This window comes from Arachis stenosperma, chromosome 7 (assembly GCF_014773155.1).
Source record: "Arachis stenosperma cultivar V10309 chromosome 7, arast.V10309.gnm1.PFL2, whole genome shotgun sequence".
NCBI lineage: Eukaryota > Viridiplantae > Streptophyta > Magnoliopsida > Fabales > Fabaceae > Arachis > Arachis stenosperma.
The window spans coordinates 13,246,375-13,269,869 of NC_080383.1; the positions used below are offsets into that span (position 1 = coordinate 13,246,375).

Consider the following 23,495-nt stretch of genomic DNA (forward strand, 5'->3'; position numbering starts at 1 on the left):
ATAGCTTCAGTCCATAGAAATTTAGGAACTTTATTCTCACATAACATAGTCCTAGTCATCTCTTGAAGGCTTCTATTCCTTCTTTCAACAACCCCATTTTGTTGAGGTGTTCTAGGGCATGAAAAATTATGAGTAATTCCAAAGTCATCACAGAATTTTTCAAAGTATTGGTTTTCAAATTCTTTTTCGTGATCACTTCTCAAATGAGCCACTTTTAAATCTTTTTCATTTTGAATTTTCTTATAAAGGGTTGAGAAAGCATGGAAAGCATCATTTTTATGAGCAAAAAAAAGTACCCAACCAAATCTAGAGTAATCATCTACCACTACCAAACCATAGTGTTTACCTCATAGACTTTGAGTTCTTGTTGGACCAAAAAGATCAATGTGTAACATCTCTAATGGCCTTTTGGTTGAAATTCCATCTTTTAGTTTAAAAGAGGATTTAACTTGTTTGCCTAATTGACAAGCATCACAAGTAAGATCCTTATCAAATTTGATTTTAGGAATTCCTCTAACCAGATTTTTCTTTACTAGCTTAGAAATTCGGTACATGCTAGCATGACCCAACTTTCTATACCATAGCCATTTTCAGATTCAAGAGATATAAAACATGTTACATTTTGTTCTTTCAAGTCCTCAAGATTTAATCCATACACATTGTTGCATCTTTTGGCTTCAAAAAGAATATCCCCAGTTTTTTCACAAACAACCAAACACACAAATTTTCTAAAAATCACTTCGAATCCTAAATCACATAATTGGCTTACACTAAGTAAATTATGTTTCAAACCATTTACAAGAAGAACATCATTTATACAAGATGAAAAGCTTTTACCAACTTTTCCAACGGCCACTATCTTTCCTTTACCATCATCACCGAAGGTGACAAGTTCTCCATCATATTCATCAAGCTTTATGAAGAAGGTTGTCTTTTTGGTCATATGCCTAGAGCATCCGCTATCCATGTACCACATATTTTCCTTCCTCTTGGATGCTAGGCATACCTGCAAAATAAGCTCAAGTGACCTTAGGTATCCAAATCTTCTTGGATCCTTTCACATTAAACCATCTCCTATGTCCCAAATCATTGTAATAAAAAACAACTTTGTAAACTTTATCACCAATCATTCTTTCACCAAAGAAACACTGAACGGAAAAATGACCGCTTCGGTTGCATAACCTACAAAACCTTGGAGTTGCTGTTTTGTTAAAGTAGGTGGGATCTTGAAACCTTGTGTCATTGGATGAAGAAGCTCTATCTTTAAAGGAAGATTTCTTATCAGATTTATAAAACCCCAAACCAGCTTTATCAAAGAGTGGTTTTTGACTAGCCAATATTTGATTTAAATTTTCAGAACTTTGAGTAAATTTGGCTAAGTCATTTTCAAGACTTTTAACCTTTTTCAGCAACTCTTCATTTTTCTTAAAACAGTTTACATATGCAACTACCGAATGATCACTTTCACAACTTCTAAGTTGAGCTTTCAACTGCTTATTTTCTTCCACAAGATCACAAGTAGTTTCGGCCTCCCTTAGCTTTTCTTTGAGAAAATTATTTTCAGCTTTAAGGATGGTAATTTGTTGTTCAAGATCTTGATTATCAAGAAAAAAGCATCTTATTTTTTCAGAGAGGTGATCTATCATAAGATGAAGGTTTTCAGTGTCAGGGTTTTGAAAGAATACCTGATCTATATGATTTGCCATGAGACAAGGCTGTGACTTGGTCTCAGATTCTTCATCACTGTCTGAGTCATTTTTCAAGTCTTCCCATGATGCCATCAGACCCTTCTTCTTTCCCTTTTTTTGCTTCTTCTCCTTCTTTAACTTGGGACAGTCAGATTTGAAGTGTCCCATTTCCTTGCAGTTGTAACAAGTTACTTTGCTAAGGTCTTTCTTCATTTTCCTTGAGCTGTTGCCTTTTCCTTTGAACTTCACTATTTTCCTGAATTTTTGGCAAACAACACAAATTCATTTTCAGAAGAGTTATCACTGGATTCATCATCCAGGGGGTTAGTTAGAAGAAAAAGTAATTTCTTTCTTTTTTGACTCCTTTTTCAAATAAGTGTTTTCAAAAGCAAGAAAGTTTCCTCTCAAATCATCAAATGTCATAGAATCAAGGCTACTGCTCTCAGAGATAATTAAAGCTTTTGTTTCCCACTCTTTAGTGAGACATCTCAGCACTCTTCTCACAAGCACAGAATCGGAATGTGTTATTCCCATAGCATCCAAGCCAACAATGATGGTGTTGAACCGTTCGAACAGTTCATCAATGGATTCTCCTTCCTTCATTGCAAACATTTCATACTCCCTGTTTAACATGTCTATCCGAGTCTTCTTTAAAATGGTGGTTCCTTCATGAGTGATTTGCAACTTGTCCCAGATTTCCTTTACCGTTGTGCATCGTGATACCCGTCGGTACTCCTCGAAGCTGATAGCACAGTTGAGTAGATTTACAGCCTTGGCATTTAACTCTACTTTCTTTCTATCTTCTTCGGTCGAGCTTGCTTCCGATTTAAGAGTGACTACTCCTTCCACACTTTACTGCAATTTCTTTGAGAGACGATCCGGGATTTAAAATTTTTGGCTTTTATTGATTTGTTTTGGGACAATCTTTTAAACTCTGACACAGGTCATTTGTTGATTTGGAACTATACTATCGACGAAGTCATTTTTTAAAAAAAATTTTGAACCGACGTTTGGTCCACGTCAAATTTATAAAAATAAAAAAGAGTATGTACATTCTAAAAATAAACAATATGTATTTGTATATAAATATGTGTTATTTAATTTATTTTTCATATGTATTTTATATTTTAATATATATTATATACAGATAACTAATTTAATTTATTTTTTTGTCTATGTATCATGATTGTTAATAAATAATATAATTAATTTTTTAATTTAAAGAATAATTAAAGACTAATGAGTTATTGACTAAATAGTATTTCTCAAACTAAAATACATCATGTTTAAAATTATAATTATAAGAACAACTAAAAAAAATCTAAAGCTATTTATAAACATGTTGAATATATATTGTTTTCTTTTTCCTTCCTAAAATTTGAAACGAAATCATTATAAACTTGTTATCTTGACTAATTTCATAATAATTAGCATTTACACGTTAATAATATATACCATATATAAAAAAAGAGAAAAAAGGAATTCCCTTTTAATTATTACTTTAAAAGGAATTGACATATAGAAAAAATTTGAATAATTACCTAAATTAATTCTTAAAACTTTTAAAATTAAATACTTTAGTCTTTTAAATTTTAAAATACATAAAATAACTTCTAATGTTTACTTTTGTTAGACAATATAGTCCTTTGTTAATTATTAACAGTAATTACTGACGTAAAACGTTAACTCATACACGCACGTAATCATTAAGTGTTTACATATATAATCTGGACAAATCAGTCCCGAAAATAAAAAATAAAACAGTTCTAAAAAAATTTTAAAAAAAATCTCAAACAATTTTTAAAAAATTTTAAAAAATTTTAAATAATTTTCTTCAAATTATTTATATATAATTATTTTTAAATTGATAAATTTAGTTTCTAAAATTTTTAATTTATTTATCTCAAATTTGATTATTCATATATACCGAACAAAATTTATGCATTTTCAAATTCTAAATTATAAATTAATTTTGAGGTTTTTCAAAAAAATAATATAAAATAATTAAATAAACTCGTACTTATTTTTTATCATACAAAATATTAATTTAATTTATAAGTACTATATTCTATAATATTTTTTAATGATGAAGAAGAGATTGAGTTAATGAAAAATTTTTATTTAACATAAAAAATTTTTACATAAATAATTGAAAATATTTGTGCAACTACTTATAAAGGTAACACTTTAAAATTTACATACAATGTGAACCAAGTTATTTATGAAGTCAAATTTGTAAGTTTCACTCAATTACAAAATTTCAATGCAATGTGAAAACTCCTAATAGTTTGCGACACTTGAAAAAGACATGTCTTAGTAAATTCAAGTATTTTGTTCATGTTTTTTCAAAAGTTTTGGGATTCACTGGTTGTAATGTTGCATGAAATAGACTTGCAATTAAAGCTATTTGTGCTACTATAATTAACAGTTATATAAAAAAAATAATTTTTCACCTATAAATATTTTTCTAAGTTTATTTGGTGTCAATATCTTAGGAGTTTATGTATCTAACGAATGGTCTTTATAATGCAATTACCTCTTAGATTTAGTTGTTATATTATAATTTTTACATCACTTCGATGTAGGTATCATATGTTAATGATTAAATAATATTATTTTGTATAGTTACAAAAAATATATTATTTTCTATGACATTTTAGTGTTAATGAATAAAATTATATTTTAATTTATATTTTATTATTTTTTGTATTATTTATTTATTATATATATTTTTTTATAATATTTTATTATTTTGATTAATAAAAATATTATAAGACATTGACTTTCGAAAAAGATAAAAAATATTCGAAGGGGTTGTTTTGGAATTCTAAAAATTTTTTAGGGATTATTTTAATATTTTTAAAATTTTTCAAGGACTATTTTGTATTTCACTTTAAAGACTGATTTGTCCAGTTTGTATACGTGAACACTTAACGTCAACGCGTGCGAGTTAACATTTCACATTAGCCATTATCGTTAGGGACTAATGAAAGAAAATTGTATTATCTAACAAAAATAAATATTAGAGACTATTTTGTGTGTTTTAAGATCTATTTTAAAACTTTAGAGACTAATTTAAGTAACTATTCAAAAAGTTTTAAGGCTTTCGTAAAAAAAATTCAATAAGATTACTTTTAAGTCAAATATATACTTTGAGATTTTGTTTTGCTTTTTATATTTGACTAAATCTTGAAATTAATTCATTTCCAAAGAAAAGCAATGAAAAAAATAACTCTTAATTAAAGACATATATAATAAACTTTGAAACTTTTAAAATATAAATGATGAAGTGAAAAACCAATTATATATAAATGAATCTAATAAGACTCGCTTATAATAAAAATTATTTATAAGAGTTGGGTCATAACTATATGAATCAATGAGATAAAATTTACTATTGAAATTTATTTACAACCAATGTAGTCATCGATTAGATTTTTTAAATCGATAATATTAAAAAAAAAACAAAAAAAGTTAATATTTATCTTATTTAATATTTATTAATTATTATAATAATTAATAAATACTAAATTAAGTAAGTGATATATATATGCAATAATAATTATTGTACATTTCTTCTGAGATTTTATATCTTTATTTGCAATATGATTATCCATGAACATAATTTATATTATGTGTTTTATAAATATAATATTTTTTATTAAAGTACTAAGTTTTTTATACAACTAATAAACCATCCTCTTAATATATATTATTGATTTTGTATTTCTATGCAAAACTAATAATGGTACATAGCTATTTAGTTTTATTCATACATCATCAACTTAATTAATTATTCATGATAGAAATATTATAATATGTTATTGGATTGTACTCGAAAGATTTAATTATTGACAAAAAAGTTTTTAAAAAATGTTATTAACAAAATAATTTTTATATGATTTAAAAATGGGATAAAAATAACTAATAAATATTTTTTTTATAAATGACAAAAAAAATTTATATTTAACATATAACTTATCTATTTGATCTAAATTTTTATATATTTGAATAAATATTTAGAAGATATAAAAAAAATTTAAAACAATTTATTTTCTAGAATAAATATTCAGCATAAATTTTTTAGTATCATTGTAATAGTTTACTCTATATTATTTCTTTATTTTTGTTACTGCATTATATTCATTTACTAAGAATTTCTTTTCATGCCTTAGTGCGAACCATGGATTTCGGTATTAGTTAATTACATTAAAGTAGCATGTTTTTTAGTCTATTTAGGTAAAAAATAAAGAAAAATAATATTCATCTTTTAATAATTATCTATTAATCAATTTTTAAATTTAATTTATTAATTATAATAATTTTTAATAGATTTATATTCTAAATTTATAGGAAAATAGAACACATTATGTAATATTTTTTACCAATTGAAATTGTTATATTTTTCTCATTTCATTTAAAAAAAGTAGTTACTTTTTGGATTTTAATTTGCAACATCTTTGAATTTTTTTTGTTTTTCATCATCGTTACCACCACGTACAGGTACAACATGAGCACAATTAACATCTAGAAGGAGTGTGAAACGTTGCAGGTCTAGATTTTATAGAATAAATGGGGTAAAAAATTTTACTAACGTGAAATTTGTTTGAGATATTTAAGAATTTATTTTAGGATGTATTAATGTTTAAAAGATTTTTTGGTGACTGAAATAAATTAAACAAAAAAAAAACAAAACAAATAAAACAAGAAATTGATTAAATAGAGGGACGTTTAAGACTATTTTTAAACTCTTCCCAATGTGAAAGAAGCTCCACATGTGAAAGTTGTAACTTCATCACCATCTTTGTCATAATATCTGCTACCGTGTTTGCATTTCTCATAATCAAACGAAAATCAACACGCCAATTCCAATGTTTAAAAGGTTTAAAATTGATTTGGAGATTTAAAAGTAAATTTTTTTTAGATTTATTTAAGCTGTTTTTAAATTTGTATTTTAAATTAAAAATATTAAATTATTTAAATTTATTTGTTTTATTTTTTCAAATTAATATAATAAAAGACAGATTAAAAAATAGTTTAAAGAATATCTAATTAAATTGAAAAAAAAAACAATTGACAAAAAAGGAATACTTTAAAGAAAAGTTTCGAAAAGAAAAAAAATATATTAAGATACCCTAATGCTAGTAAATTCAAAAAATTTTCAAAAAGTTAAAATTATTTTACTGGTTGACTAAAAGATAATGCGAGTGTTTACTAATTTAAATTTTATTAAATAATAATTTATAAGTATATATTATTTTAATAAAAAATTATACAATTGGTCAAAACACTATAAATTTTTATCCAAAAGTACACATTTTATAAAAAAATATAAATTAAAATATACGTTTTTTTTAGTTTCTATGAAATACATATTTTTTATTAAAATATAAAATATAATTTTTAATTAATCATATAATTCTTCTATTAAATAATATAACTATATATTATTAATTTATTAGTATTAAATTATTATAATAAAATTTTGAATAATAAAAATTAAATCTTAAAAACATTTATAAAATTACTTGTAGTTAAATAATATATAAAAAAATAAAATTGAATTTAGTATAAAATTATTAAAAATTTTGAATTTATAAAAAAAATGTGAAATAACTGATGCAAGGATTAATTTAGTACATGACATTCAATTTCAAAAACTAAAATAAGTTATTAATAAAAAGACAATGATTAATTTAATGCATCCGTAAAGATGACATGAAAACATGTAAATAAATAATATTGTGACAAATAACACAAATTAGTACGTAAATAAATAATATAATAACATGTGGTACAACCATACAATCGTCCACATTAATATGTTATTTGTTATTAATCAATTCGTCATAGTATAATTATATGTGATTAAATTATGATGTAACACGTGTTATTAAAATTTATGTCATTAATAAAAAAACAAGTTAAAAACTAATTAACATAATATACAAATCAATCTCAGAAATATAATTAATATAATTTGACTCTCAGAAATAATTTTCGTATATGATACTAATATTAGATGTCACTTTGAACTTTAGTTGGTTTTATAGTCTCATGTAATATTTATTTAATAAATGTTAAAGCAGTAAATATTTGTTTTAACTTTTATTGGGGCAACCCAAATTTTTCTAATTCTACTGCCTAATAGCCTATGTGCACTTTTTAATTTTTATATGGAAGTATAGTATGTGTTGGACGTCGTTATGGAGAAGGGTGTTTTATCTGAGTGTGGTGTCAAACCATAAATCGGATCATGTATCTTGTATGATGCTACTCGAACGGTCTGTGTTGTAGGTGAGAAAACGGATCCTCCGACTTGTGCTTCCCCTGCCACTTGTCGCGCTCAGCTGGCTCCCCCCAACGGTGCCCTACCCAACATTAAGCCTGTTACGGCCTGGCCCAAACTAAATGTGGGCCGGCCTGACCCGGGCACCACCCGACTCGAACGGTTAGGAGTAAGACGCCCGATCGCCGACCCGGACACGCGTCCCTGACAGCTCCGCTACAGCTGTGCAAAGGAGGTCTCGAGGAAGGTGGGCCTATCCTTGCAGGGCCCACCTCTGACACGGTATAAATGGGAAAGGACCTACCCTTCCCCCAAGGTACGTCACATACCGCCTTACCCCCTTTTTCGCCTCCACATTCGACTGACTTGAGTGTCGGAGTGTCATTGCAGGTGGCACCCCCTTCTCTACCAAGAGCTCGGAACGTCGGTTTCCCGTTTCACCCTAACGACTCTTTCTGCATCACGCCCCACCTACTCGTACAAAGATCATCCCGAACCGTCCGGTACACGACCCACCGAACATTGGCGCCGTCTGTGGGGAGTGACCGAAGCTAAATGGAGATCGTGCCGGGTCCAGGGGACCCTGGGCGCTCAGCGGCCCCCGAGGGGGTGGCATCTGTTGCCTCGCCCCGTGAGAGATTAAGATCCCCTCCCCGACGAACCGGGAACCAGTCGAGAGCTCAAGAGAGGCGCCCTTCGGGGGAATGAGCAGTGACAACGCCAGGATAATGCAGGAGCTGCGCCACAGGGTGCAGAACCTGGAGCGCCAACTAGCAGATCAGGAGAATCGTCAGCAGACCTCCGACCCTGACTACTCTCAGTCCCCCGAGAGCCGGGGAAGAACCTCCAACCGAAGCAGTCGCTCCCGGCGCACCTCTATACCGAGATCAGAATCGGAAAGTAGCCGGGAGGATCGGGAACTCCCCAGGAGGCGAAACGATACAATCATTTACGCTCGGGGCAAACAGGCATGCGTCATGCGACGGGATCGCGAAAACGGAGAAGGAGGGTCCGAGAGAACACGGCAACCCGTCATCATGGGCGCCACCCCATTCCACCGTTCCATCCTCAAGATCCGGTGGCCGAGACACTTCGACAAACCAACGGACATGAGGTATGACGGGACACAGGACCCGCAAGAGCACCTAACGGCCTTCGAGGCCCGAATGAACCTCGAAGGAGTGGGAGACGAGGTAAGGTGCCGCGCTTTCCCGGTCACCTTGGCAGGCCTGGCGATACGGTGGTTCAATAGCCTCCCGCAGGGTTCTGTAGCCGGCTTCTCGGACATCAGCCGCGCCTTCTTGGCGTAATTCACTACTAGAATCGCAAAGGCAAAGCACCCAATCAATCTCCTCGGCGTGACCCAACGCACCGGGGAGACGACCAGGAAGTATCTAGATCGATTCAACGACGAATGCCTGGAAATCGAAGGACTAACCGACTCTGTGGCCAGCCTTTGTCTGACGAATGGCCTTCTTAATGAGGATTTCCGAAAACATCTCACCACCAAACCGGTCTGGACGATGCATGAGATCCAGACCGTAGCCAAGGAATACATAAATGATGAGGAAGTCAGCCGAGTCGTGGCCGCCAACAAACGGCAGCCCTCCTACAATCAACCCAGGCAACATGGTAACGTAGAAAGGCAAAAGGAGCAGGCCAGAGACGAGTGCCCGAGCAAGGCACCCAGACCGTTTCCCCGCATAGTAAAATTCACCAACTACACCCTACTCACTCTCCCCATCGTGGAAGTTTACCAGCAAATCGCTGAAAAGGGAATATTGACGAAGCCCCGACCTCTGAAAGACCGTACAGGGGGGAACAAGAGCCTCTACTGTGATTACCATAAAGGCTATGGGCACCAAACACATGACTGCTTCGACCTGAAAGATGCACTAGAACAAGCAATCAGGGACGGTAAACTGGCCGAATTCTCCCACCTTATCAGGGAACCGAAGAGACGACATCGCGACCACGATGAAGATGGTAAGACCCGATTGACGAAACGGCGGCAAGAACCAGAAAACGACGATCACGGCCTCACCATAATAAACGTGGTGACCACCAAAAACACAGCGCCAAAGTCGAGGTCTGCGCACAAGAAAGACGCCAAAGTCTTGGCAATTTCCTCCTCGCCGGTGCGAAGCTCCAAGAGGTCCCCAACTATTTTGGTGCACGAAATTGTGATCAATACTTTTCAAAACATAAACAATCCCTAGTAATGGCTCCAAAGACTTGGTGCTCAATACCATGGCATAAACACAACTTCGCACAACTAACCAGCAAGTGCACTGGGTCGTCCAAGTAATAAACCTTACGCGAGTAAGGGTCGATCCCACGGAGATTGGTGGTATGAAGCAAGCTATGGTCACCTTGTAAATCTCAGTCAAGCAGACTCAATTGGGTATAGATGATGAATAAAGCATAAAGATAAAGATAGAGATACTTATGTATATCATTGGTGAGAGCTTCAGACAAGCGTATGAAGATGCCTTCCCTTCCGTCTCTCTGCTTTCCTACTGTCTTCATCCAATCCTTCTTACTCCTTTCCATGGCAAGCTTGTGTAGGGTTTCACCATTGTCAGTGGCTACCTCCCATCCTCTCAGTGAAAATACGTCCCTGATGCTCTGTCACAGCATAGGCTAATCATCTGTCGGTTCTCGGTCCGGCCGGAATAGAATCCAGTGATTCTTTTGCGTCTGTCACTAACGCCCCGCCTTTCGGAGTTTGAAGCACGTCACAGTCATTCAATCATTGAATCCTACTCAGAATACCACAGACAAGGTTAGACCTTCCGGATTCTCTTGAATGCCGCCATCAGTTCTTGCCTATACCACGAAGACTCTGATCTCACGGAATGGCTGGCTCGTTTGTCAGGCGAGCACTCGGTTGTCAGGCGATCAACCATGCATCATGCAATCAGAAATCCAAGAGATATTCACTAAGCCTTGAATGCTTGTAGAACAAGAATGGTTGTCAGTCACCTTGTTCATAGGTGAGAATGATGATGAGTGTCAATCATCACCTTCATCAAGTTGAAGAACAAGTGATATCTTGGACAAAGAACAAGCGGAATTGAATAGAAGAATAATAGTAATTGCATTAATACTCGAGGTACAGCAGAGCTCCACACCTTAATCTATGGTGTGTAGAAACTCCACCGTTGAAAATACATAAGAACAAGGTCTAGGCATGGCCGTGAGGCCAGCCTCCCAAATGATCTAAGATAGCATAAAATTAGAAGATAGCTACCCCGATTGTCAAATACAATAGTAAAAGGTCCTACTTATAGAAAACTAGTAGCCTAAGGTGTACAAAGATGAGTAAATGACATAAAAATCCACTTCTGGGCCCACTTGGTGTGTGCTTGGGCTGAGCAATGAAGCATTTTCGTGTAGAGACTTGTCTTGGAGTTAAACGCCAGCTTTTATGCCAGTTTGGGCGTTTAACTCCCATTTAGATGCCAGTTCCGGCGTTTAACGCTGGAATTTCTTGAGGTGACTTTGAACGCCGGTTTGGGCCATCAAATCTTGGGCAAAGTATGGACTATCATATATTGCTGGAAAGCCCAGGATGTCTACTTTCCAACGCCCTTGAGAGCGCGCCAATTGGGCTTCTGTAGCTCCAGAAAATCCACTTCGAGTGCAGGGAGGTCAGAATCCAACAGCATCTGCAGTCCTTTTCAGTCTCTGGATCAGATTTTTGCTCAGAACCCTCAATTTCAGCCAGAAAATACCTGAAATCACAGAAAAACACACAAACTCATAGTAAAGTCCAGAAAAGTGAATTTTAACTAAAAACTAATAAAAATATATTAAAAACTAACTAGATCATACTAAAAACATACTAAAAACAATGCCAAAAAGCATACAAATTATCCGCTCATCACAACACCAAACTTAAATTGTTGCTTGTCCCCAAGCAACTGAAGATCAAATAAGATAAAAAGAAGAGAATATGTAATGAACTCCAAAAACATCTATGAAGATCAGTATTAATTAGATGAGCGGGGCTTTTAGCTTTTTGCCTCTGCACAGTTTTGGCATCTCACTCTATCCTTTGAAATTCAGAATGATTGGCTTCTTTAGGAACTCAGAATCCAGATAGTGTTATTGATTCTCCTAGTTAAGTATGATGATTCTTGAACACAGCTACTTATTGAGTCTTGGCCGTGGCCCAAAGCACTCTGTCTTCCAGTATTACCACCGGATACATACATGCCACAGACACATAATTGGGTGAACCTTTTCAGATTGTGACTCAGCTTTGCTAAAGTCCCCAACTAGAGGTGTCCAGGGTTCTTAAGCACACTCTTATTGCCTTGGATCACAACTCTATTTCTTTCTTTTTCTTTCTTTTTCTATATATTTTTTTTTTCGGTTTTTTTTTTGTTTGCCTCTCTTTCTTTTTTTTTTGTATTCACTGCTTTTTCTTGCTTCAAGAATCATTTTTATGATTTTTCAGATCCTCAGTAACATGTCTCCTTTTTCATCATTCTTTCAAGAGCCAATATTCATGAACCACAAATTCAAAAGACATATGCACTGTTCAAGCATACATTCAGAGAACAAAAGTGTTGCCACCACATCAAAATAATTAAACTGTTATAAAATTCAAAATTCATGCAATTCTTTTCCTTTTCAATTAAGCACGTTTTTATTTAAGAAAGGTGATGGATTCATAGGACATTCATAACTTTAAGGCATAAACACTAAGACACTAATGATCATAAGACACAAACATGGATAAACATAAGCACTAAAATTCGAAAAACAGAAGAATAAAGAACAAGGAAATCAAGGAACGGGTCCACCTTAGTGATGGCGGCTCTTCCTTCCTCTTGAAGGTCCTATGGAGTGTTTGAGCTCCTCAATGTCTCTTCCTTGCCTTTGTTGCTCCTCTCTCATGATTCTTTGATCTTCTCTTATTTCATGGAGGAGAATGGAGTGTTCTTGGTGCTCCACCCTTAGTTGTCCCATGTTGGAACTCAATTCTCCTAGGGAGGTGTTTAGTTGCTCCCAATAGTTTTGTGGAGGAAAGTGCATCCCTTGAGGCATCTCAGGGATCTCATGATGAGAGGGGTCTCTTGTGTGCTCCATCCTTTTCTTGGTAATGGGCTTATCCTCATCAATGGTGATGTCTCCCTCTATGTCAACTCCAACTGAATAACAGAGGTGACAAATGAGGTGAGGAAAGGCTAACCTTGCTAAGGTGGAAGATTTGTCCGCCACCTTGTAGAGTTCTTGGGCTATGACCTCATGAACTTCCACTTCTTCTCCAATCATGATGCTATGGATCATGATGGCCCGGTCTAAAGTAACTTCGGACCGGTTGCTAGTGGGAATGATTGAGCGTTGGATAAACTCCAACCATCCTCTAGCCACGGGTTTGAGGTCATGCCTTCTCAATTGAACCGGCTTGCCTCTTGAATCTCTCTTCCATTGTGCGCCCTCTTCACATATGATTGTGAGGACTTGGTCCAACCTTTGATCAAAGTTGACCCTTCTTGTGTAAGGATGTTCATCTCCTTGCATCATAGGCAAGTTGAACGCCACCCTCACACTTTCCGGACTAAAATCCAAGTATTTCCCCCGAACCATTGTGAGATAATTCTTTGGATCCGGGTTCATACTTTGATCATGGTTCTTGGTGATCCATGCATTGGCATAGAACTCTTGAACCATCAAGATTCCGACTTGTTGAATGGGGTTGGTAAGCACTTCCCAACCTCTTCTTCGGATCTCATGGCGGATCTCCGGATATTCACCCTTTTTGAGTGAAAAGGGGACCTCGGGGATCACCTTCTTCAAGGCCACAACTTCATAGAAGTGGTCTTGATGCACCCTTGAGATGAATCTATCCATCTCCCATGACTCGGAGGTGGAAGCTTTTGCTTTCCCTTTCCTCTTTCTAGAGGTTTTTCCGGCCTTGGATGCCATAATGGTTATGGAAAAACGAAAAAGCAACGCTTTTACCACACCAAACTTAAAATGTTTGCTCGTCCTCGAGCAAAAGAAGAAAGAAGAGAGTAGAAGAAGAAGAAATGAGGAAGAGGGAGATGGTGGTGTATTCGGCCAAAGAGGGGGAGAAGTGTTGTTTAGGTAGTGTGAAAATGAGGGGGTTAAGAAGGGTTTATATAGGAGAGAGGGGAGATGAGGTTCGGCCATTATGGGTGGGTTTGGGAGGGAAAGTGGTTTGAATTTGAAGGGTGAGGTTGGTGGGGTTTTATGAAGGATGGATGTGAGTGGTGAAGAGAAAGATGGGATTTGATAGGTGAAGGGTTTTTTGGGGAAGAGGTGTTGAGGTGATTGGTGAATGGGGAAAGAAGAGAGAGAGTGGTGGTGGGGTCCTGTGGGGTCCACAGATCCTGTGGTGTCAACGAAAAGTCATCCCTGCACCAAATGGCATCAAAATTCGCGTTTTGAGCCATTGCTGGCGTTAAACGCCGGGCTGGTGCCCATTCCTGGCGTTTAACACCAGGTTCTTGCCCTTTTCTGGCGTTTAACGCCAGTCTGGTGCCCCTTTCTGGCGTTAAACGCCCAGAATGGTGCCAGACTGGGCGTTAAACGCCCAACTGCTAGGCTTACTGGCGTTTGAACGCCAGCAGCATCTTCCTCCAGGGTGTGCTGTTTTTCTTCCTATTTTTCATTCTGTTTTTGCTTTTTCAATTAATTTTGTGACTTCTTATGATCATCAACCTACAAAATAAAATAAAATAACACAAGAAAATATGTAAAATATAATATTGGGTTGCCTCCCAACAAGCGCTTCTTTAATGTCAATAGCTTGACAGAGGGCTCTCATGGAGCCTCACAGATACTCAGAGCAATGTTGGAACCTCCCAACACCAAACTTAGAGTTTGAATGTGGGGGTTCAACACCAAACTTAGAGTTTGGTTGTGGCCTCCCAACACCAAACTTAGAGTTTGAATGTGGGGGCTCTTCTTGACTCTGATTTGAGAGAAGCTCTTCATGCTTCATCTCTATGGTGACAGAGGGATATCCTTGAGCCTTAAACACAAAGGATTCTCCATTCACTTGAATGATTAGTTCACCTCTATCAACATCAATCACAGCCTTTGCTGTGGCTAGGAAAGGTCTGCCAAGGATGATGGTTTCATCCATGCACTTCCCAGTCTCTAGGACTATGAAATCAGCAGGGATGTAATGGTCTTCAATCTTCACCAAAACATCCTCTACAAGTCCATGAGCTTGTTTCTTTGAATTGTCTGCCATCTCTAGTGAGATTCTTGCAGCTTGTACCTCAAAGATCCCCAGCTTCTCCATTACAGAGAGAGGCATGAGGTTTACACTTGACCCTAAGTCACACAGAGCCTTCTTGAAGGTCATGGTGCCTATGGTACAAGGTATAGAAAACTTCCCAGGGTCTTGTCTCTTTTGAGGTAATTTCTGCCTAGACAAGTCATCCAGTTCTTTGGTGAGCAAAGGAGGTTCATCCTCCCAAGTCTCATTTCCAAATAACTTGTCATTTAGCTTCATGATTGCTCCAAGGTATTTAGCAACTTGCTCTTCAGTGACATACTCATCCTCTTCAGAGGAAGAATACTCATCAGAGCTCATGAAAGGCAGAAGTAAGTCCAATGGAATCTCTATGGTCTCATTTTGAGTCTCAGATTTCCATGGTTCCTCATTAGGGAACTCAGTGGAGGTTAGTACACGCCCATTGAAGCCTTCCTCAGTGGCGTCCACTTCCTCTCCATCCTCTCCAAATTCGGCTATGTTTATAGCTTTGCACTCTCCTTTTGGATTTTCTTCTGTGTTGCTTGGGAGAGTACTTGGAGGGAGTTCAGTAACTTTCTTGCTCAGCTGTCCCACTTGTGCCTCCAAATTTCTAATGGAGGACCTTGTTTCATTCATGAAACTTTGAGTGGTTTTAATTAGATCAGAGACCATGGTTGCTAAGTCAGAGGGGTTCTGCTTAGGATTCTCTGTCTGTTGCTGAGAAGATGATGGAAAAGGTTTGCCATTGCTAAACCTGTTTCTTCCACCATTATTATTGAAACCTTGTTGAGGTCTCTCTTGATTCTTCCATGAGAGATTTGGGTGATTTCTCCATGAAGAATTATAGGTGTTACCATAGGGTTCTCCTAGGTAATTCACTTCTTCCATTGAAGGGTTCTCAGGATCATAAGCTTCTTCCTCAGATGAAGCATCTTTAGTACTACTTGGTGCATTTTGCATTCCAGACAGACTTTGAGAAATCAAATTGACTTGTTGAGTCAATATTTTATTCTGAGCCAAAATGGCGTTCAGAGTATCAATCTCAAGAACTCCTTTCTTCTGACTTGTCCCATTGTTCATAGGATTTCTCTCAGAAGTGTACATGAATTGGTTATTTGCAACCATTTCAATGAGCTCTTGAGCTTCTGTAGGCGTCTTCTTCAGATGAAGAGATCCTCCAGCAGAGCTATCCAAGGACATCTTGGATAGTTCAGAGAGACCATCATAGAAAATACCTATGATGCTCCATTCAGAAAGCATGTCAGAAGGACATCTTCTGATCAATTGTTTGTATCTTTCCCAAGCTTCATAGAGGGATTCTCCATCCTTCTGTCTGAAGGTTTGGACTTCCACTCTAAGCTTACTCCATCTTTGTGGTGGAAAGAACTTTGCCAAGAAGGCATTGACTAGCTTTTCCCAAGAGTCCAGGCTTTCTTTAGGTTGAGAGTCCAACCATATTCTAGCTCTGTCTCTTACAGCAAAAGGGAATAGCATCAGTCTATAGACCTCAGGGTCAACCCCATTAGTCTTGACTGTGTCACAGATTTGCAAGAATTCAGCTAAAAACTGATGAGGATCTTCCATTGGAAGTCCATGGAACTTGCAATTCTGTTGCATTAGAGAAACTAATTGAGGCTTAAGCTCAAAGTTGTTTGCTCCAATGGCAGGGATAGAGATGCTTCTCCCATAGAAGTCGGGAGTAGGTGCAGTAAAGTCACCCAGCACCTTCCTTGCATTGTTTGCATTATTGTTGTTTTCGGCTGCCATGTCTTCTTCTTCTTTGAAGAATTCGGTCAGGTCCTCTAAAGAGAGTTGTGCTTTGGCTTCTCTTAGCTTTCTCTTCAAGGTCCTTTCGGGTTCAGGGTCAGTTTCAACAAGAATGCCTTTGTCTCTGCTCCTGCTCACATGAAAGAGAAGAGAACAAGAAAATGTGGAATCCTCTATGTCACAGTATAGAGATTCCTTGAGGTGTCAGAGGAAAAGAGAAATAGAAAGAAGAAGGAGAAGAAGAATTCGAACTTTAATTAGATAAGGTTCGAATTGTGCATTGAGAAGGAGTGGTACTCCATAAATAGAAGGATGTGAGAAGGAGGGAAGTAATTTTTCGAAAATTAATTAAAATATTTTGAAAACATTTTTGAAAAACACTAATTGATTTTCGAAAATAAAAGTGGAAAAGAAATCAAGTGATTTTTGAAAAAGATTTTTAAATTAGAAATCAAAAAGATTTGATTGAAAACTATTTTGAAAAAGATGTGGTTAAGAAGATATGATTGGTTTTAAAAAGATGTGATTGAAAAGATATGATTTGAAAACAATTTTAAAAAGATATGATTTGAAAACAATTTTAAAAAGATATGATTTGAAAACAATTAAAAAAAAGATTTGATTTTAAAAATTAATGACTTGCCTAACAAGAAAAGATATGATTCAAACATGAAACCTTCCTCAACAGAAAAGGCAAAAAATGTTCAATCAAATCATTAATTGTTAGTAAGTATCTTTGAAAAAGGAAAGAAATTAATTTTGAAAACATTTGATTGAAAAGATATGATTTGAAAAAGATTTGGTTTTGAAAAACTTTGAAAACTTGAAAAAAATTTGATTTGAAAAACAAAATCTTCCCCCTAGCACCATCCTGGCGTTAAACGCCCAGAATGGTATCCATTCTGGCGTTTAACGCCCAAAATGCACCCTTTTTGGGCGTTAAACGCCCAACCAGGTACCCTGGCTGGCGTTTAAACGCCAGTCTGCCTTCTTCACTGGGCATTTTTGAATGCCCAGCTTTTTCTGTATAATTCCTCTGCAGTATGTTCTGAATCTTCAATTCTCTGTATTATTGACTTGAAAAGACACAAATAAAAAATATTTTTGGATTTTTAATAATCAAAATGCAACAAGAATCAAATAACAATGCATGCAAGACACCAAACTTAGCAGTTTGTATACTATTGACACTATATGAGACACATAAACACTCAAGTCAAAAGAATTCAAAGATCAGAGTAAGAAATCATCAAGAATTACTTGAAGATCCTTAAGACACATGAATGAATGCATGCAATTGACACCAAACTTAAGATGAGACACTAGACTCAAGCAAGAAACATCAAATATTTTTGGTTTTTATGGTTTTTGTGAATTTTTTGTGATTTTCGAAAATTAAGTGGAAAAAGATATCAAAATTCTTAATGAGAATTCCAGGAATCAGTGCAATGCTAGTCTAAGACTCCGGTCCAGGAATTAGACATGGCTTCACAGCCAGCCAAGCTTTCAAAGAAAGCTTCGGTCCAAAACACTAGACATGGCCAAAGGCCAGCCAAGCCTTAGCAGATCACTGCTCCAAAAGCAAGATCAACAAGCTCTTGTGATGATAAGTTGAAACCTCGGTCCAATGAAATTAGACATGGCTTTACAGCCAGCCAGATTTCAGCAAATCATCATGAAACTCTAGAATTCATCTTCAAGAATTTCGAAAAAAATAAATGCCTAATCTAAGCAACAAGATGAACCGTCAGTTGTCCATACACAAGAACAATCCCCGGCAACGGCGCCAAAAACTTGGTGCTGTTGCCGGATTTTGGCACTGATGTCACCGGACCAAAAGCTTGCTCAAAACTTGAACAATCCCCGGCAACGGCGCCAAAAACTTGGTGCACGAAATTGTGATCAATACTTTTCAAAACATAAACAATCCCTAGTAATGGCTCCAAAGACTTGGTGCTCAATACCATGGCATAAACACAACTTCGCACAACTAACCAGCAAGTGCACTGGGTCGTCCAAGTAATAAACCTTACGCGAGTAAGGGTCGATCCCACGGAGATTGGTGGTATGAAGCAAGCTATGGTCACCTTGTAAATCTCAGTCAGGCAGACTCAATTGGGTATAGATGATGAATAAAGCATAAAGATAAAGATAGAGATACTTATGTATATCATTGGTGAGAGCTTCAGACAAGCGTATGAAGATGCCTTCCCTTCCGTCTCTCTGCTTTCCTACTGTCTTCATCCAATCCTTCTTACTCCTTTCCATGGCAAGCTTGTGTAGGGTTTCACCGTTGTCAGTGGCTACCTCCCATCCTCTCAGTGAAAATACGTCCCTGATGCTCTGTCACAGCATAGGCTAATCATCTGTCGGTTCTCGGTCCGGCCGGAATAGAATCCAGTGATTCTTTTGCGTCTGTCACTAACGCCCCGCCTTTCGGAGTTTGAAGCACGTCACAGTCATTCAATCATTGAATCCTACTCAGAATACCACAGACAAGGTTAGACCTTCCGGATTCTCTTGAATGCCGCCATCAGTTCTTGCCTATACCACGAAGACTTTGATCTCACGGAATGGCTGGCTCGTTTGTCAGGCGAGCACTCGGTTGTCAGGCGATCAACCATGCATCATGCAATCAGAAATCCAAGAGATATTCACTAAGCCTTGAATGCTTGTAGAACAAGAATGGTTGTCAGTCACCTTGTTCATAGGTGAGAATGATGATGAGTGTCAATCATCACCTTCATCAAGTTGAAGAACAAGTGATATCTTGGACAAAGAACAAGCGGAATTGAATAGAAGAACAATAGTAATTGCATTAATACTCGAGGTACAGCAGAGCTCCACACCTTAATCTATGGTGTGTAGAAACTCCACCGTTGAAAATACATAAGAACAAGGTCTAGGCATGGCCGTGAGGCCAGCCTCCCAAATGATCTAAGATAGCATAAAATTAGAAGATAGCTACCCCGATTGTCAAATACAATAGTAAAAGTTCCTACTTATAGAAAACTAGTAGCCTAAGGTGTACAAAGATGAGTAAATGACATAAAAATCCACTTCTGGGCCCACTTGGTGTGTGCTTGGGCTGAGCAATGAAGCATTTTCGTGTAGAGACTTGTCTTGGAGTTAAACGCCAGCTTTTATGCCAGTTTGGGCGTTTAACTCCCATTTAGATGCCAGTTCCGGCGTTTAACGCTGGAATTTCTTGAGGTGACTTTGAACGCCGGTTTGGGCCATCAAATCTTGGGCAAAGTATGGACTATCATATATTGCTGGAAAGCCCAGGATGTCTACTTTCCAACGCCGTTGAGAGCGCGCCAATTGGGCTTTTGTAGCTCCAGAAAATCCACTTCGAGTGCAGGGAGGTCAGAATCCAACAGCATCTGCAGTCCTTTTCAGTCTCTGGATCAGATTTTTGCTCAGAACCCTCAATTTCAGCCAGAAAATACCTGAAATCACAGAAAAATACACAAACTCATAGTAAAGTCCAGAAAAGTGAATTTTAACTAAAAACTAATAAAAATATATTAAAAACTAACTAGATCATACTAAAAACATACTAAAAACAATGCCAAAAAGCATACAAATTATCCGCTCATCATATTTCCTTCGGGCCAGAGGATCATTGGTTCGACAAGGTCCCTGAGAACCCACCCATGGTCATTACGGCTAGGGTGGGAACCGGCCTCGTCAAACGAATCCTTGTGGACACAGGGGCAGACTCAAACATTATGTTCCGCAACGTGTTCGATGCGCTGGGATAATATCCCTCCCGACTTCCGTGGGACAAGGACAAGGACGGAGGTCAATAATGGCCGAGTTCGTGGTTCTACGAAACTCCACTACCTACAACATCATCCTGGGGAGAAAAATGATTAATGATGTTGAGGCGGTAATCAACACGAAGCTGCTGGTCATGAAATTTGTTGCTGATGATGGATCGGTAGGATCCATAAAGGGAGATCTGGAAACGGCAGTCGCTTGCGACAACGCCAGCCTCTCCTTGAGGAAGAAGTCTAAGGAAGCATCTGGAGTGTTTCTTGTTGACTTAGATGCCAGAGTCGACGATAAGCCAAGACCAGAACCAGAGGGGGACTTGGAAAAGTTTAGGGTCGGTGACACGGAAGAAAAGTTCACGTTTGTTAATAGAAACCTCCCACATGAGTTGAAAGAACCTCTAGTAGAGATGATTAGGGCCAATGGAGACCTATTCACTTGGACACCCGCCGATATGCCGGGCATAGACCCCAGGGTCATGTCACATCACCTGGCCGTCAAGTCGGACGCCCGTCCAGTGGCCCAAAGGAGGAGGAAGATGTCCCAAGAAAGAGCAGAGGAGGTGGCCAGGCAGACGGCCAGCCTCCTAGAAGCAGGCTTCATACGAGAACTAGACTACTCGACCTGGCTGTCAAATGTAGTCTTGGTAAAGAAGCACAATGGCAAATGGAGAATGTGCGTGGACTATTCCGACCTCAACAAAGCATGCCCCAAGGACTGTTTCCTCCTTCCCAACATAGATGCGCTCGTCGATGCGGCGGCGGAATACCGGTATTTGAGCTTCATGGATGCCTATTCCGGCTACAACCAAATACCGATGCACCGATTCGACGAAGACAAAACAGCATTCATAACACCCGGGGGGACCTATTGCTACAAGGTGATGCCATTCGGGCTGAAAAACGCAGGGGCAACATACCAAAGGCTGATGAACAAAATATTTGGAAGCCTCATAGGCAAGACAGTAGAAGTCTACGTGGACGACATCCTCGCAAAGACTACGCAGCCTGACGACCTCCTGACTGACCTGGGAAGTGTGTTTACATCTCTCCAACAACACGGCATGAGGTTCAACCCCCTCAAATGCACTTTTGCCATGGAGGCTGGAAAATTCCTAGGATTCATGATAACCTAAAGAGGAGTGGAAGCCAATCCCGAAAAATGCCAAGCAATACTCTAAATGAAGAGCCTGGGCTGTGTCAAGGATGTTCAGAGACTAGCTGGTCGCCTCACCTCATTATCCCGCTTCCTCGGAGTGTCGGCAGCAAAGGCCCTACCCTTCTTCAACCTGATGAGGAAAGGAATAGCGTTTGAATGGACTCCTGCGTGCGAGGAAACGTTTAGACACTTCAAAGAAATCCTAGCAACACCCCCGGTACTCGGAAAGCCCAAAGTCGGAGAGCCACTATACCTGTACCTAGCCATAACGGGGGAAGTCCTGGCAACGGTTTTGGTACGAGAGGAGGAGAAGGCTCAACAACCAGTCTATTTCGTGAGCAGGGCCCTACAAGGGGCGAAACTGCGGTACAGCAAACTGGAGAAGTTAGCTCTGGCGCTCCTGACCTCTTCTCGGAGATTAAAACAATATTTCCAAGGCCACCAGGTCGTCGTCAGCACGGACCAAGGAATCCGACAAGTGCTCCAAAAACCAGATTTAGCGGGAAGGATGATGACTTAGTCTGTTGAGCTGTCCCAATATGACATACGGTACGAACCTCGGCATGCGATCAAGGCGCAAGCAATGGCAGACTTTCTGGTAGAAGTAACGGGAGATCCAACCGAAGAGACGGACACACGGTGGAGGCTCCATGTTGACGGGGCCTCCAACCAGACGTCCGAGGAGTCGGGATCATCCTCGAGAGCCCGGCTGGGGTCGTATACGAGTAATCAATCAGATTCTAGTTCCCCATTTTGAACAATCAAGCAGAATACGAAACTCTTCTGGGAGGCTTGGCCCTGGCAAAGGAAGTCGGAGCGACGAGGCTGGAGATATGCAGCGATTCACAGGTCGTTACCTCGCAAGTAAACGGAAGCTACCAAGCCAGAGACTCACTATTACAGAAATATTTGGAAAAAGTCAAGGAACTGAGTAAAACATTCGAGGAAGTCACGATCCGACACATTCCAAGAGAAAGGAACACGCGGGCAGACCTCCTATCCAAGTTGGCCAGCACGAAACCAGGAGAAGGCAACCGATCTCTCATACAGGGCATGATGAAGGAGCCAGCGGTTACCCTACACCTGTCAAGGCTGAGCCCCTCCTTGCTAGATCCCATCACCAGTTTCTTGGAAAGTGGCGAGCTCCCCAGCGACGAAAAGGGTGCTAAAGCGTTGAGAAGGGAGGCGGCCAAGTACGCTATCATTCAGGGACAGTTATTCAAAAAAGGACTCAGCCAACCCCTGCTGAAGTGCCTACATCCCGATCAGACGGACTACATGCTCAGAGAAGTCCACGAAGGATGCTGCGGCCACCATATAGGGGGAAAGCCCTAGCCAGGAAGCTAATCCGAGCAGGATATTACTGGCCAACGATGATGGCAGATTCTAAAGAATTCGTGAGAAAATGCGTTAAGTGTCAAGAGAACACCAACTTTCACAAAGCACCAGCTACAGAACTAAGTCTGTTAACGACCTCCCGACCTTTCTCGCAATGGGGAGTCGACCTTTTGGGACCTTTCCCACTCGGTCCAGGGTAGGTCAAGTACCTCATAGTCGCCATCGACTACTA

The 23,495-nt window shown here is 38.1% G+C and overlaps 1 non-coding gene across 1 annotated transcript; it reads left to right on the forward strand.

Annotated features, from left to right (window-relative positions):
* Positions 1–16,474: 16,474 nt before the first annotated feature.
* On the forward strand, positions 16,475–16,582 carry LOC130943093 (small nucleolar RNA R71). The gene has a single exon (XR_009071627.1). It is a non-coding gene; the product is annotated as a small nucleolar RNA R71 (small nucleolar RNA).
* Positions 16,583–23,495: the final 6,913 nt, after the last annotated feature.